General features: G+C 37.4%; 2 pseudogenes; both read right to left on the bottom strand.

The window, feature by feature from the left end:
* Positions 1–96: 96 nt before the first annotated feature.
* On the bottom strand, positions 97–8,813 carry LOC103432686 (histidine kinase CKI1-like; annotated as a pseudogene).
* A 1,086-nt stretch (positions 8,814–9,899) lies between these two features.
* On the bottom strand, positions 9,900–12,097 carry LOC103408169 (pentatricopeptide repeat-containing protein At3g62470, mitochondrial-like; annotated as a pseudogene).
* Between the last annotated feature and the right edge of the window lie 961 nt (positions 12,098–13,058).

The raw sequence follows: 13,058 nt of genomic DNA on the forward strand, positions 1-13,058 counted from the left end.
TTGAAAACTTTAACGAAAAGTTTTTTGTACTGTTTATTTTAACGAAAAATTACATTTTTACACTAAAAAATCAATCCTGGTACTATTCATTTTACCCTTTATTTTGTCCTTAAAAACAGTGAGCTCATATAACATCATATTCCTCTCTATACTTTATTAACGTCTCTCTTTCAATTTGTTTTATCATCAATGCATTTCGTTATTTCAAGCGATTGTTCCCTTTTAAACGGTTTGCTCAAATGATCGTCCATGACGGCCTCCATCCTCCGTCTTCTTTCCTCTCCCGATGCGTGACCAGTCAATGCAATGATCGGAATGTGAAGATTACAAGGCTCCTCCCCCCTCCTTATATGCCTTGTTGCTTCGTATCCATTCATTTTCGGCATCTGCCACCAACCAAAAAGCACATCAACTTTAAGTTTTGATCCAAAACAAGGGATGTGATATCCACACATCCCATTTTACTTCTCACACACCTTTTTAATTTTCAACCGTCGGATCAAATGAATTGAAGAAGATTAATGGACATAAATTATCAAGGGATATGTGAGAAGTAAAATGGGATGTGTGGATAGCACACCCCCAAAAGAGAAGTGCGAAATCACTTCACCAAACGATTGGATTATTAAACCATTAATTATTGATCAACCATGAGGAGTGAAATAATTACCTCACAATCCATTAGTATATAATCGAATCCATGTTTTCCTTGATTAGCTAGAGCACCGCGAACGAGGACAACGACTTCTCTTCCATTTCCACAAAGCTCCACAGTTGCACCCAACCTTGTAAAATTAATATGAGCTAGCTTGCGGTTCAATTCAATGTCATCAGCAACCAAAATTTTCTTTCCAATCAAGGGCCTGTTCGGATCGATGGCATGTTCTTGTGTTTGATCACTAGGAGGACCTGGAATTTGTGAGTTTCTTGATGTGGCGGAGCCAACACGAGACAGATATTGTTGAGTCAGCGTTGGTGAATTTGTTTTCTTGCGAGGTGTCTCATTACCTGAACAACCACCAGTATTACTATGGTCTTGCAATACTTCAACTTCATCGTCGGTTGAATGATTTAACTGATTATTATACGACCGATGATGATGTGATATTGAGGAACTAGCAAGAGCTCTGAACGCTTTTCCATCCTGGTGTGGAAGCTGCTGAAATGTGGCCCTTCTCTTGGGTAATGCACCTCCAAACTCTGGAAGAAGTCTTACCACTTCGTATAGACAGCTACCGTGAAGCGCCTTGTGTTTGATTACGTCATCTGGATCAAACATATCATGATCATTCAAGCCGATGCTATGCCTATGACTTGCTAACCAAACAACCCTGCACCAATTACCATTCCTATAACTATTCTGGTGATGATCCATTTTGAATTCAGTCACAATCTTACATAGTTTTGAAAAGGGTGCAGCTGTGGCATCGATCACTACTAATACAAAGCTCATTGCACCCCGAAGACTCGTCTTCTTAAAGAGAGAAAGAGGGAGCATGTTATTGTAGCTGCTATTGTTTTTGGTTCCACTCCTGTCCATTGCGCTGATCAAAGGCACCTCCTTTACTCTGTTGGTAGAGTTGCATGATGTGGATTTGCTCAAGCAATCTTGCAAACCCAACTCGGATATTCCTGAAGAGCTGTGATGACGAGAATGGTAGCCCCCCTTGTGTTTAGTTGCTTTCTCTAGAGTATGAGAAAGTTGCTCCCATTGTTTTGCCGTAAATACTTTTATCCCAAGGTTTTCCATGAACTTTTGCGAAATTCTGCGACACTCTTCATTCTTAATCAACAAGACGACAGAAGACCCTGATCGATCAACCTTAGGAGTACTAGATGGGGTTTGAATGTTCAAGCTGGGGCTTGGCGTGTGAATGCTCAATCCGGGAGTACTCGGAGTGTGAGTGGCTACTGTCCCCAAATCAGAAGTACATGGGCCAAATCCCATATCAATGTCCACTTCTTTTTTGCTATCCTTGGAGACATTATCACGTACAATTAGCAGAACATTAAACCTAAAGCATGTCCCTCTTTCACCCATCTCCTTGTCCACAATTCCTATTTCTCCGTCCATCAAACGTACCTACATATAATGCAGCATTTCAAAAAATATCAACATGTATAAACTATAAAGACATGTTCCCAAGAAATCAAAATCGTAATAGGCACATTGTAGAGAAACACAATATTCTTCAAAAACTAAAGTACATTATTTGTTACTGAGCAATCTCCGCCGTTAAAAAACATCTTTAACCACGGTCCACCATGTAAGACATTAACCAAAGAAACCCTGTATTGAAACTATATATCATCATTGAAGAAAAACCTTTTACATACAGCACAGAGCAAACTAGCTAAAGTCGAAATTTCCACTTGAAAAATAAATATGATGAGATGAAAGGTTAGAGAAAATGAGTTTTGAGAGGAAAATAAGTATTAGTGGAAAAATATAAACATGAAATTAATGCAATGTTGATTGCTTACCAAAGACTGAACAATGCCAAGTCCTAAGCCAGTGCCTCCTTCTCCAAGAGCAGTTAACTTGGACATAGTTTTCAAACACTGATTTTTGCTTTTCCTTTGGAATTCCCATTCCTGTATCATCCACCTCAAATACAAATTCCAAAGCATTTGGATCATGCTTCATTCTTCCCATGTCGGCTTGGGCTTTGTTGTTCTTGTTAAACAAGTACAACAATTGTCTTGCAACACCATTGCTCTTGCGAGAAGCAGCTATTGAGTTCTTAAAACTGGGGTTTTCCACCCAAGCACGGACTGTGACATGTCCCTCCGAGGTAAACTTGACGGCGTTGCTCATTAAGTTGCATAATATCTGCTTTAGTCTTCCCATGTCACCTATCGCATGCGGAAACTTAATAAGAGAGCTATCATGAGGATCCAACACCACGTCTATGCCTTTTTTAAACCCACAGAATGATACAAATCAACTACATCTTCAACAAGTTGCGCCACATCGAATTCCTCTTCTTTAAGTTGCATTTTCCCCGCTTCTATCTTACTCGTATCCAGAATAGAGTTCAATATACCAAATAGGTCTTTAGCACAAGTTTCCATCTGCCTTAAATTGGTCTCCAACTCAGAACCCGAGGAAACTTCATCTTTAGATATGTCAATCAAACCTGTGATTTCGGCTAGAGCAGCATGAATGTCATGGCTTGCAGTAGCAAATGCAAGGCTTTTATTCATGCTCTTTCTCTCTGCTTGTTGGGTGGCCTCCATTTGCTTGATCAATGTGTTACACAGATGCATCTCTCATCTTCCCGAACTACGCATTACGAAAATATAACTGAAAAGGAAGAAGCCCATAATACCAATCACTACAATGAGGAGGATGAATGCCACTTTGCAGTCCTTGAGAACAAGGCTCATCATTGACCTAATGTGAGGGGAACCCGGTAGAACATTATAAACCTGAAACTCAAACAAAAAGGTTTACAAGTTTTAAATAATGTAGATATTTTATAAATAAATTAACGAATAAATGAGTTGTGAAGGTTATTTTAATTAAGCTCACCTGTAAACTATGCTCGATATGCTTGATGATGCTGATCAATAAGCAAGCAAGTACTAACACGCAAGTTGCCTGCATGGAGTTTTACTAGTTAGAATAATATTTGCAATAAAGTGCTAACAGTGAAATTAAGCTCGAAATTAATTTAGAATAATGAAAAGAAGAATTACCAGCAAGACAAAGAAAGCATGCCTCATGAACACTTTCAATGGGTTGAGTTTCATTGGGTCTTCGAATCGTGATTAGCCACAAACAACTTTACGTATCATCCAAGTTGCCATGAAAAAAAGGTCAAACGAAAGTAAAAAAACTACATTTTGACATACTTCACCAATCAAAGACATCAACAAAACAAAAACGAACTACATCTTATGTTCGAACATCAAGAATTGTGAGTCCAATAAAACAACATATATATAGGGTAGTATTTTTAACACACGTTTATGATTTAACTACAATACTTACATGTATCCAATATTTTTAATTTTTATGGCAGGATAGCCGCCGTTAACTAAATTCACACAATTTTCATATAGAAACAACATCACGAGTACGGCTTTTAGAGAACCACCGCGTCTTAACTGCCCAGCAGTCAAACAAGATCGGATGGAATCTAGCCTGACAAGTAGGCAATGGTTGCTTTGCTTCCTCGATCTATTCTATATGCTATGGTGCAACAGGCCAGCACGAAGCGATTCATCATACTCAAACATGAGCCAATCGTTCATTTCTTCCACCAAGAAAGGTTCATTCTAAATCACAAGAAAATTTTCTCTTTTTTTTTTCTTTTCATTCCGGTAGAGTGAGTAAAAGCGGACTCTCTTAAAAGGCATAACAAAATTGGAGAATTCTAAAAAAAATTAGAGAATAAAATCTCTCAACCATATTAAATAAAGAACATGTCTTTATTAATTTGTTGGTATGCTATTAAATAGACTCAAAAGTTTAAATCAAATTTCTCTCGTTAGTAACTATTGTTTCATGTTATAATTTGAATAACAATTGCGGTGCAGGAAATGCATATTTAAGAATATATCTGGCACACATTCAATACATTCATTTACCGCAAAAATTCAAATTGCAAAAATGAGAATTGGATTAACTGGTTAGTGTACGTTGAATATTTTAATAATTTAGTACGCACATACATAAAAAAAACGCAACTTTAATGAAAGAGCATTAACAAATATATAAAAGAAAAACGACTGATGATGATTTTCTAGGGCTTGATCAATGAGTACAAGAAGTTCTCGTATCATTGTTTGAGTTTCTTTGGTCTCTCATTGAGATTTTGCAAGACCTACGTATCTGAAATCTAACTTTGTCAAATCATCCTGTTCAATTTTATCCTCTTTTTTGTTAGTTTCTCAATCGTTCATTCCTTATTTTGCTTGAACTAGAGCAAATATGAAATCAATTACCATAATTTAAAAGATAACATACCTCATATGTAGTATAGATCATGATATGTATTATCTAGTGCATTCATTGGTAAGTATATAATGCTACAGTACTAAATTCTTTGAAATCAAACTGCAGAAGGTCATCTAAAAATTTGAAAAAAAAAGCCACAAACAAACAAACAAACAATCCATCATAAGGGAGATGCTTTATTCATAAAACCAATGAATGAATTTTGTAAAATTAAAGAAAAGTTGTGAGAGACTTATGAACAAGAAGAAGAAAGAAGAAAGATGTGGGAGAAATGAATGACCTGTTGAAGAAGAAGAGGAGGAATATATATATATATACATATATATATATATATATATATATGTGAGCCGCATAAGGATGATGGGAATTTACGCCTCTTATTAGCTATTTTTATTTTGTCCGCTAAATTTGTAGTCTGCAGTCAGTTTTGTTCATCTTCTCGTTCGAGTTAGGGCAAAACAATGTTATGATGTCCTTATTACCTTCTGATATATTGATATCCGAGTACTCTTGCTTCTTTGATAGAGAATTTTGTATATAAATTCAATATCTTGAAGTAGATTTTGGATATTAAATACTCAAGGGCATCAGTCTTCAAAATTCCTTTTTGGCTTCTTGCATTCACCACGCCCAAAATTTTCCATCTAGGGTTCTTGCGGAATTGGGGATGTTACAGGTAGCACACAGAAATATTGGACTAGCAGTAAATCGAAAAACAGAAATGAAGCGCTTGTTAAAAAGATAATCTCTGTCGATCGACATATGGCATTAGGGCTGTGGGGACTAATGTTTTGGAACGAGCACGTAGGTTCCATGCAGAGTCCAGACCATAAAGCAGCTTAATTCCGTTGCCAGCTAGGAAATAATAAAATGACCAAGAGAAGAACTTGTTGATTAACTGAAAAACAAGCACATAGTTTTATGTATGGGTTTCTTCTTGCATTGGTAGTTAATGGCCCGCTGCAAGATTGGCTTAAAGGGAGCCAAAAAATCCTCATGACATAATCCTCATTAATTTGTTCTGAGGTTTAAGCCAATAATTCTTTTTATATGTTCCCTATTATGCATAATACTTTTTTTAAATAAATTATGTCCAATTAGATTAACTGTAACGAAAATACTCAAATCTAAGAGGGGTATATTCAATTGGGTTTTTGCGGGATTTTAATTCTTTTAATGAATCTAGGGGTATTCAATCAAGATTTTAAGTGATACTCTGAAATTCAATGTGTATTCAATCATGATTTTAAAATGATTTATTAAAATCCTTAGAAATTCGAATGTATTCAATTAGAATTTTAAAGAAGTTTATAACATTTCAGGTGTATTCAATTATAATTTTAAATAAGTTTAGAACATTCCAAGTGTATTCAATTAGAATTAGAATTTAAAGAAGAGTAAATTTTAGTTTTGGTCTCTTAACTTTAACTCAATTGGAGCAATGGTTCCTCAACTAAAAATTCATTACCATTGGTCCCTCGACTCATCAAAACGTGCAGCTATGGTCCCTCAACTAAAAATTCATTACCATTGGTCCCTCAACTTTAATTCAACTGGAGAAATGGTCCCTTAACTTTAACTCAATTGTAGCAATGGTCCTTCCAACATAACTCGTTTTGACAAAAATTTTGACGTAGTTGACGAAAAGGACCATGATTACACACTTTGATGAGTTGAGGGACCCTAATTGTATAAATGGTCATTCCAACATAACTTATTTTGACAAAATTTTGACGAAATTGATGAAAATGACTATAGCTACACATTTTGATAAGTTGAGGGACCAATGGTAATGGATTTTTAGTTGAAGGACTATTGCTCCAATTTGATTAAAGTAGAGGGACTATTTGACACGCCCCGACCCCGATATTTCCCCGAATATCAGGGTAGACACGTGCTGGCCGACACCCGAGGGTGACGAAAGCCATTAATTGATACAAAAGCTAGGAATAAGAAATAAATACGAGTTATGAATTTAAAAACAATGAATTAACAATTTAGGAACGTGTTCAGAGCATACAACTAAACCTAGTCACTAACAAGAATTAAGATAAGATTGAATGAACAAGGAGTAGGTCCTACCCCGAGAGGACTCGAAGATGCCGCTGCGGAAGTACCTTAATGCCGGGATTCTATGCCTCGTTTCTAAGACCTGAATGGGGGCGCAAAACAAAGGTGAGTGGACCAAGTTTATATACATACAAAGTATGAAAACAGTTATGAACATACTAACCCCCACAGTTTAATAATGAAAACTACTAGAATAATAAGTGATAAGCTTTTCAGAAACCTTTAGCATGCCATAAAACAATTCATATATCTTTCTGCAAATCAATCTCAGAAAATCATATCAAAAAGCATAATACAAGTTGTGCTGCTAGTGAGTGCACTGAATAATAATACTCCCGGCCCAATGCCTGCACCTTAGTCTCTGTGCCCGTAGCCAGAGATATCTCCCTCCCGGCCCAATGCCTGTCTCCGTGTCCCTCAGCCTTTCGCTAGGGATTATTTCTCCCGGCCTCAATGCCAACACCAGATCCTCGCCCCAGGCGGCATAGTGTTCACTAGGTACGCACAAAACATAATTCATCTCTAAAATACAACTTCGTAGCATAAATTCATCGATCCTCAATTCAAATAATTCTGCAAGGCATGCTATTAAATTATGCAGTTCTACCAATAAAACATGCAACTTTTCGAAGGTGGTCCACTCACAGATACTCCATCAAAAGCTGCGCCACTAGTGAAGACAGAAACGTTGCGATAAGTGTCCCTAAGTACAAGAACGTACAGTTAATCAAACTACCCAACAATATAATTCTAGGAAATGGAAATGGGCCTTGGATTTGGATAGGTTAGGATCAAGAGGTGGTTTGGGCTTGAGCCCAACCCATACTTATACACACACGGCACACACACCAAACATTTACACATAAATATATATATATAAACACACACACTCCCACGCATGCACACACACACACATATATATATAGATACATACATATAAAACACACGCATGCACAGCATGCATATATATATATAAGCACACACACGCACAGCAAGCATACTTACACACACACACACACGGTTCACGCACACACACTTGCACAACGTACACACTGCACAAACACACACTCACGAACTCGCCGGAGTTCGTCGTCGGAACCGGACATGCATGCACAAGGGATGGTAAGAGTTAGGGCTTGAATAAGGGGTTCTAAAACTTCACAAATATACCTAAGAACTCACCTGGACGCACTGCAGCAGGTTTTGGGAAGAGATGGACCTCGAACTCGTCAGAGTTCGTCGTCGGAGCTAGATTATTAGCACAGAGAAAAACTGAGATCAAAACCCTTGAGTTTTGTCATAAAACCAACATGCATAACCCAGAAATTTGAAGAAGGAACACAATCCTCACCTGGGTTCGCGTGTTAGAGCTTTGAAGCTCTCGGCTTCAATGGCAGAAAAGCCCACGGTGCTCAGATGGCGCATGCAAGGGTACCATTGAGTTCGTTAGGTCTCAAGGATTCCAAATATATGGTTTTTTGGGTTTGATTTGTGAGGGAAGTGAGGTGAAAGCTAGAGAGAAGCTCTCGGAGCTTAGAGAGTGTGAGAGAGAGAGAGAGAAGAAACCGAAAGAAAGAGAGCATTGAGATTCTGAGATGAGTTTCGGGCAGAGATGAAAGGAAAGAGGGATCTGAGAGCTGCCACATGGCAGTTTAAGATCAATAGCCTTTCTAGATCAAGGGTTAGGATTAAAAGAGAATAAGGGACTAAATTGATAGATAACAAATATGTTCTAGGGGAAAAATAGAAATAGGATGAAAAATGGGGGTGGGGTTTAACACTATTGCTACAATTTACTCTTTAAAGAATTTGGGAAAGTTAAGGAATTAGAGGGAATTGAAGAGATTTTGTAGTGTATTTTAAGCATCCACAAATCTCACATCTCCCCATGAGATTTCGAGGGAATTGAATCAAAATTTTACATAGAATATCTACAAATCAGTTAAACTCCATAAAAATCCATGAATTTATAAATCCATTAAAATCTCTCAAATTCTCATATTTGGGTTTAAACACACAAAAAATGCAACCCAAACATAAAAAAAAAAATTGAGTTAGGACTTAAATGAAAACCCATATTGGGCTTCAGATTTGGTTGACTCAAATATGAAGTGGGCCCGCCACTTAGTACTACGGTCTAGTGATATTTTTATTCACATGTAAGTGAGAGGTCTTAGGTTCGATTCTCACCAAATGTGAGTTTGACCCACATTATTGCTAGCCCATTGTGGGGCTTAAGCCCACTCCCACACCCCTTAATGTAGATAATATCATTTGTTAAGAAAAATATGAAATGGGCCTCACTTTTTTTTTAAATAAAGAAGAGGCTGAATATATAACATAGTGCTCGACACCTAGGCCTCGCGTTGCAGGAATCTTAACTGTCCAATGGCTACCTGGATTTAAATTTTGGCCCTTCAATTTCTGTACCATTTGGATTCAAATTTCATACTGAAACTCATATTTAGTTTTTGGTGCATTGAAATGATTTTGACTCATATTTTCAGTGCATTAGAGATGACCTCACATTTATTTTTAACAAATTATGGAGGAGGGTTTTTCAAACTTGAAACCTCCTCCAATATTGGGATAGAATAATGGGGAAACAATTGACTGGGAACGAATAACATGTCTCATAACATATAGGCTAGCATAGGCAACAAATCAAGTGATACAGCTGAAGTATATAAAATCTGAACCAGTTACAACACCAAATACGCAAACAATAAAGATGTGCACGAACTATGATAATATACAACATAAATTGTAGCTTTTCAATGCCCAACAAATTGTTAATGCATGCTAAAACTTAAGCAGGTATGGAAGGAAATGGCATCAGTTGGAAACCATGATGCCTCGTCCGTTATTTCACCATTTTTAAGGTCGAGTGATCTCTTCTCTTTACCCTTTTCTTCATCATCTCAACCCACCTTGCAAAGACATTGGAGACTTCAAATTTACCATCAAACTTCATCTTGCGCTTACTCCTCAAGAATGTCAGGTTTCCCAGCTCTGTAAAAGTCCGTTGCAAACTTGTTTAAACCAAGCTGAGGAGGCTTCATTCCTTTCTTGACCATTCCCTCTAGAAATTTACAAGCTTCTCCTGATTTTCCCTGACTTAAAAGACCTCAAATGAGAACAGTATATGAGTTGTCATCAAGGTAAAACCACTTTCTGAATCATCTCATCTCATATTGCACGAACCACATCATAATTCCTCGTATGAAAATAAGACTTCATGATCATGTTATAAGTGTATATTGATGGCTCAATGCCATTTTGAATCATCTTTTTGTATATCTGCATTGCATCATTTGGCATTCGTTGCTGCCTTATCATCACTTTAATCAAAGCATTGTATGTTCGCCCATCATGAGTGCAACCGTTTTCCTTCATCTCTTTCAACAATTCATAAATTGTTTCCATCTTCTTTTGATTTCCAAATCCTGCGATTAAGCACGTGTAAACAACATCATCTAGTTGGCAGCCAGATTCTTGCATTTCATAAAAAGAGTCAACTGCTTATTTCATTTTTTTTTTCTTGCAAAAATCCTGAATTAGAACACTAGCTTCTAACGTTGAGAGATGGGCCCTTGGCTTTTATGACCTCAAGCAACTTGATAGCATCAACCTCTTGTGACCCCTCAATTACCCTCTGAGCATCGTATTATACACAACAATATCAGGCTTAAATCCTTTATCAACCGTCTCATTCCACACCTTCCCTATTAAGGGTACAAATGTAAATGCAGATGTAAAAAGATCTTCCTTAGATATTGGATAGTTTGTTATAGTTGGTTTTAGTTAGTTAGAATGTGGTGTTTGTTTTATTGGTGGAAATACTTGTATATATGCATGTAATATTATTTTCAATCATTGAAAATATTATTTCCCAGTATGGTATCAACCGTTTTCTGTCTCACGACCTAATCTAAACACGCTTCACCGTCTGCAATCTCTTCCTTATTCTTTCTCCCCGATCACGATTGCGATATCTGCAACTTCTCTATCTCTAAAATCCTAGCCTTGCCCATCAATGGCGGTTTCTGCTTCTCTTTCTTATGATTTTACAGCTTGAGTTCATCAACTTATTCCGATGACTTCCTCTGTCACGATCACACCTCCGACAACTTCCTCCATCACGATTCAGAACATTGGATCGATGGTGCCAATTAAGCTCACAACCACAAATTATCTCACTTGGAGTGCTTTGTTCGTTCCAATTTTTCGTCGTTACAATCTCACCGACATAGTTGATGGATCAACACCTCTACCGCCTCAAATGCTACTGGATGATTTGGCAATCACACCTCTCTCATCAATCCAGAGTATGTTTCTTGGTATGAGAATGATCAAAATATCCTCATTTGGATCAATTCCACACTTTCTGAAACCCTAATTCCTTATACTGTTGGAATTAATTATTCTCGAGAACTTTAGGCGAAACTGGAATCAAGACTGGCTGCTGCATCTCAATCTCACATTCATGATCTCCGATCTCGTCTACGTAACATCATTAAAGGAGAATCCACAGCAACTTAATTTCTCCAACAAAGGAGAATCCACATCATGGGACAAATGGACACCGCATTCATCAAGGACCACCTCTATGTTTTGATCTAAAGCAAACAATTCGTCGATCACTTTGCATACCATGTCGACCTCTTCCAGGCCCGCACTAGAACTAACATGAACACTCTCCCTATCCTCGTCCTCGCTATCAGTTTTAGCACCTGAATTCGAACCACCAGCGGTGGCACTATAAACCCCCTAATCTTATCACAATATACAATGCCAACCATTGACGTTGTAAAATTGGAGATTGTAGTAGGTCTAGTTAGTAGTTTTTCTTGTAAAAAAAAAGTGAAGTGGGGTGTGGCAAAAGAAATGGAATTTGACAATGAGAATGATAGAGATAACGATGAGGATGGGAATGAAGCAAACCAGGCATAGGCAAAGAGCTACTACTAGGAAGGTAGACTTGCTCTCGGCGGCGCCGTCTTTCTCATCCCTGATAGAAAGAGCATAGCTCGGTGGTGAAGCGGCAGTGTAGGTAGACATCTAAAAGTGGTGTTGCTGGGTGCGGTTGAGAGTAAAGAAGGTGGCTTTGGACGGAAGACGAGGATCTTCTTAGAAATAGGGACATTGGGCAGCCATGAATGGACCTTCTGGTAGTTTTTGGTAGATTGAGATTTTCAGCTATCAAGCATGGAGATTCAAAGTTAGGTGAATAAAGTGGAAGGAAATGTAGAGTTTGTAGTTGCAGCAGGCCAGCAACAAAACTGCTGAATCATAACTGAGTGCAACGGCGTAACCACTGGTTGGTAAATTGGGCCCGGCCCAATTTTACTTTTCGTTATGGTCAGGAAATAAAAATGTTCGATTGTGGAATAGAACAAAATTATACTCAACTATCCAGCTAATGTGACAATGTAGCAATTAGAGATGACATAATGGTAATTGATCATTTGGCTAAGTTCTCAAAATATAAAATAAAAAAATTAAATCAAATTCATCAACTCGTACTTAATAATGAGTTGCAATTGACCACACACTGATAACTTAATCCAATTTTTCACTTAAATGAGTGTGATGCTGATCACCTCTATGTAGAAGTATATAAAGTTTGTATGACTATATTAGTCTTTTCAGGGTTGTTTCTTCTTGGACTGGTTTTCCAATTAATTTTTTAACCCAATAAAAATTAACAATACTCTAATGTGGCTAAAAAAATATATAAGTCGCGTATAGTGCACACGAATAAAAGAAGACCATCCGCACGCACAAAAGTTTAAAAAGGGTAATCAATTATTAATTCAGGTGACAGATTGCTTACATTTTTTTTTTCTTTTTCAAATGGTAAGTTGAATATCTCTTAAAAATTCAGGTGGGGAATCGGATAAATTTCTTTGGTTATTGTATTTGATCGTGGACGAGGACTTTGTAGATTATTGGGCCCGATTTAATTTTATAAAGCTGGCCCAATTTAAAAACCGCGAAAGCGAAGGCAACGAAACGGAAA

The sequence above is a fragment of the Malus domestica genome, chromosome 03 (assembly GCF_042453785.1).
Source record: "Malus domestica chromosome 03, GDT2T_hap1".
NCBI classification, from domain to species: domain Eukaryota; kingdom Viridiplantae; phylum Streptophyta; class Magnoliopsida; order Rosales; family Rosaceae; genus Malus; species Malus domestica.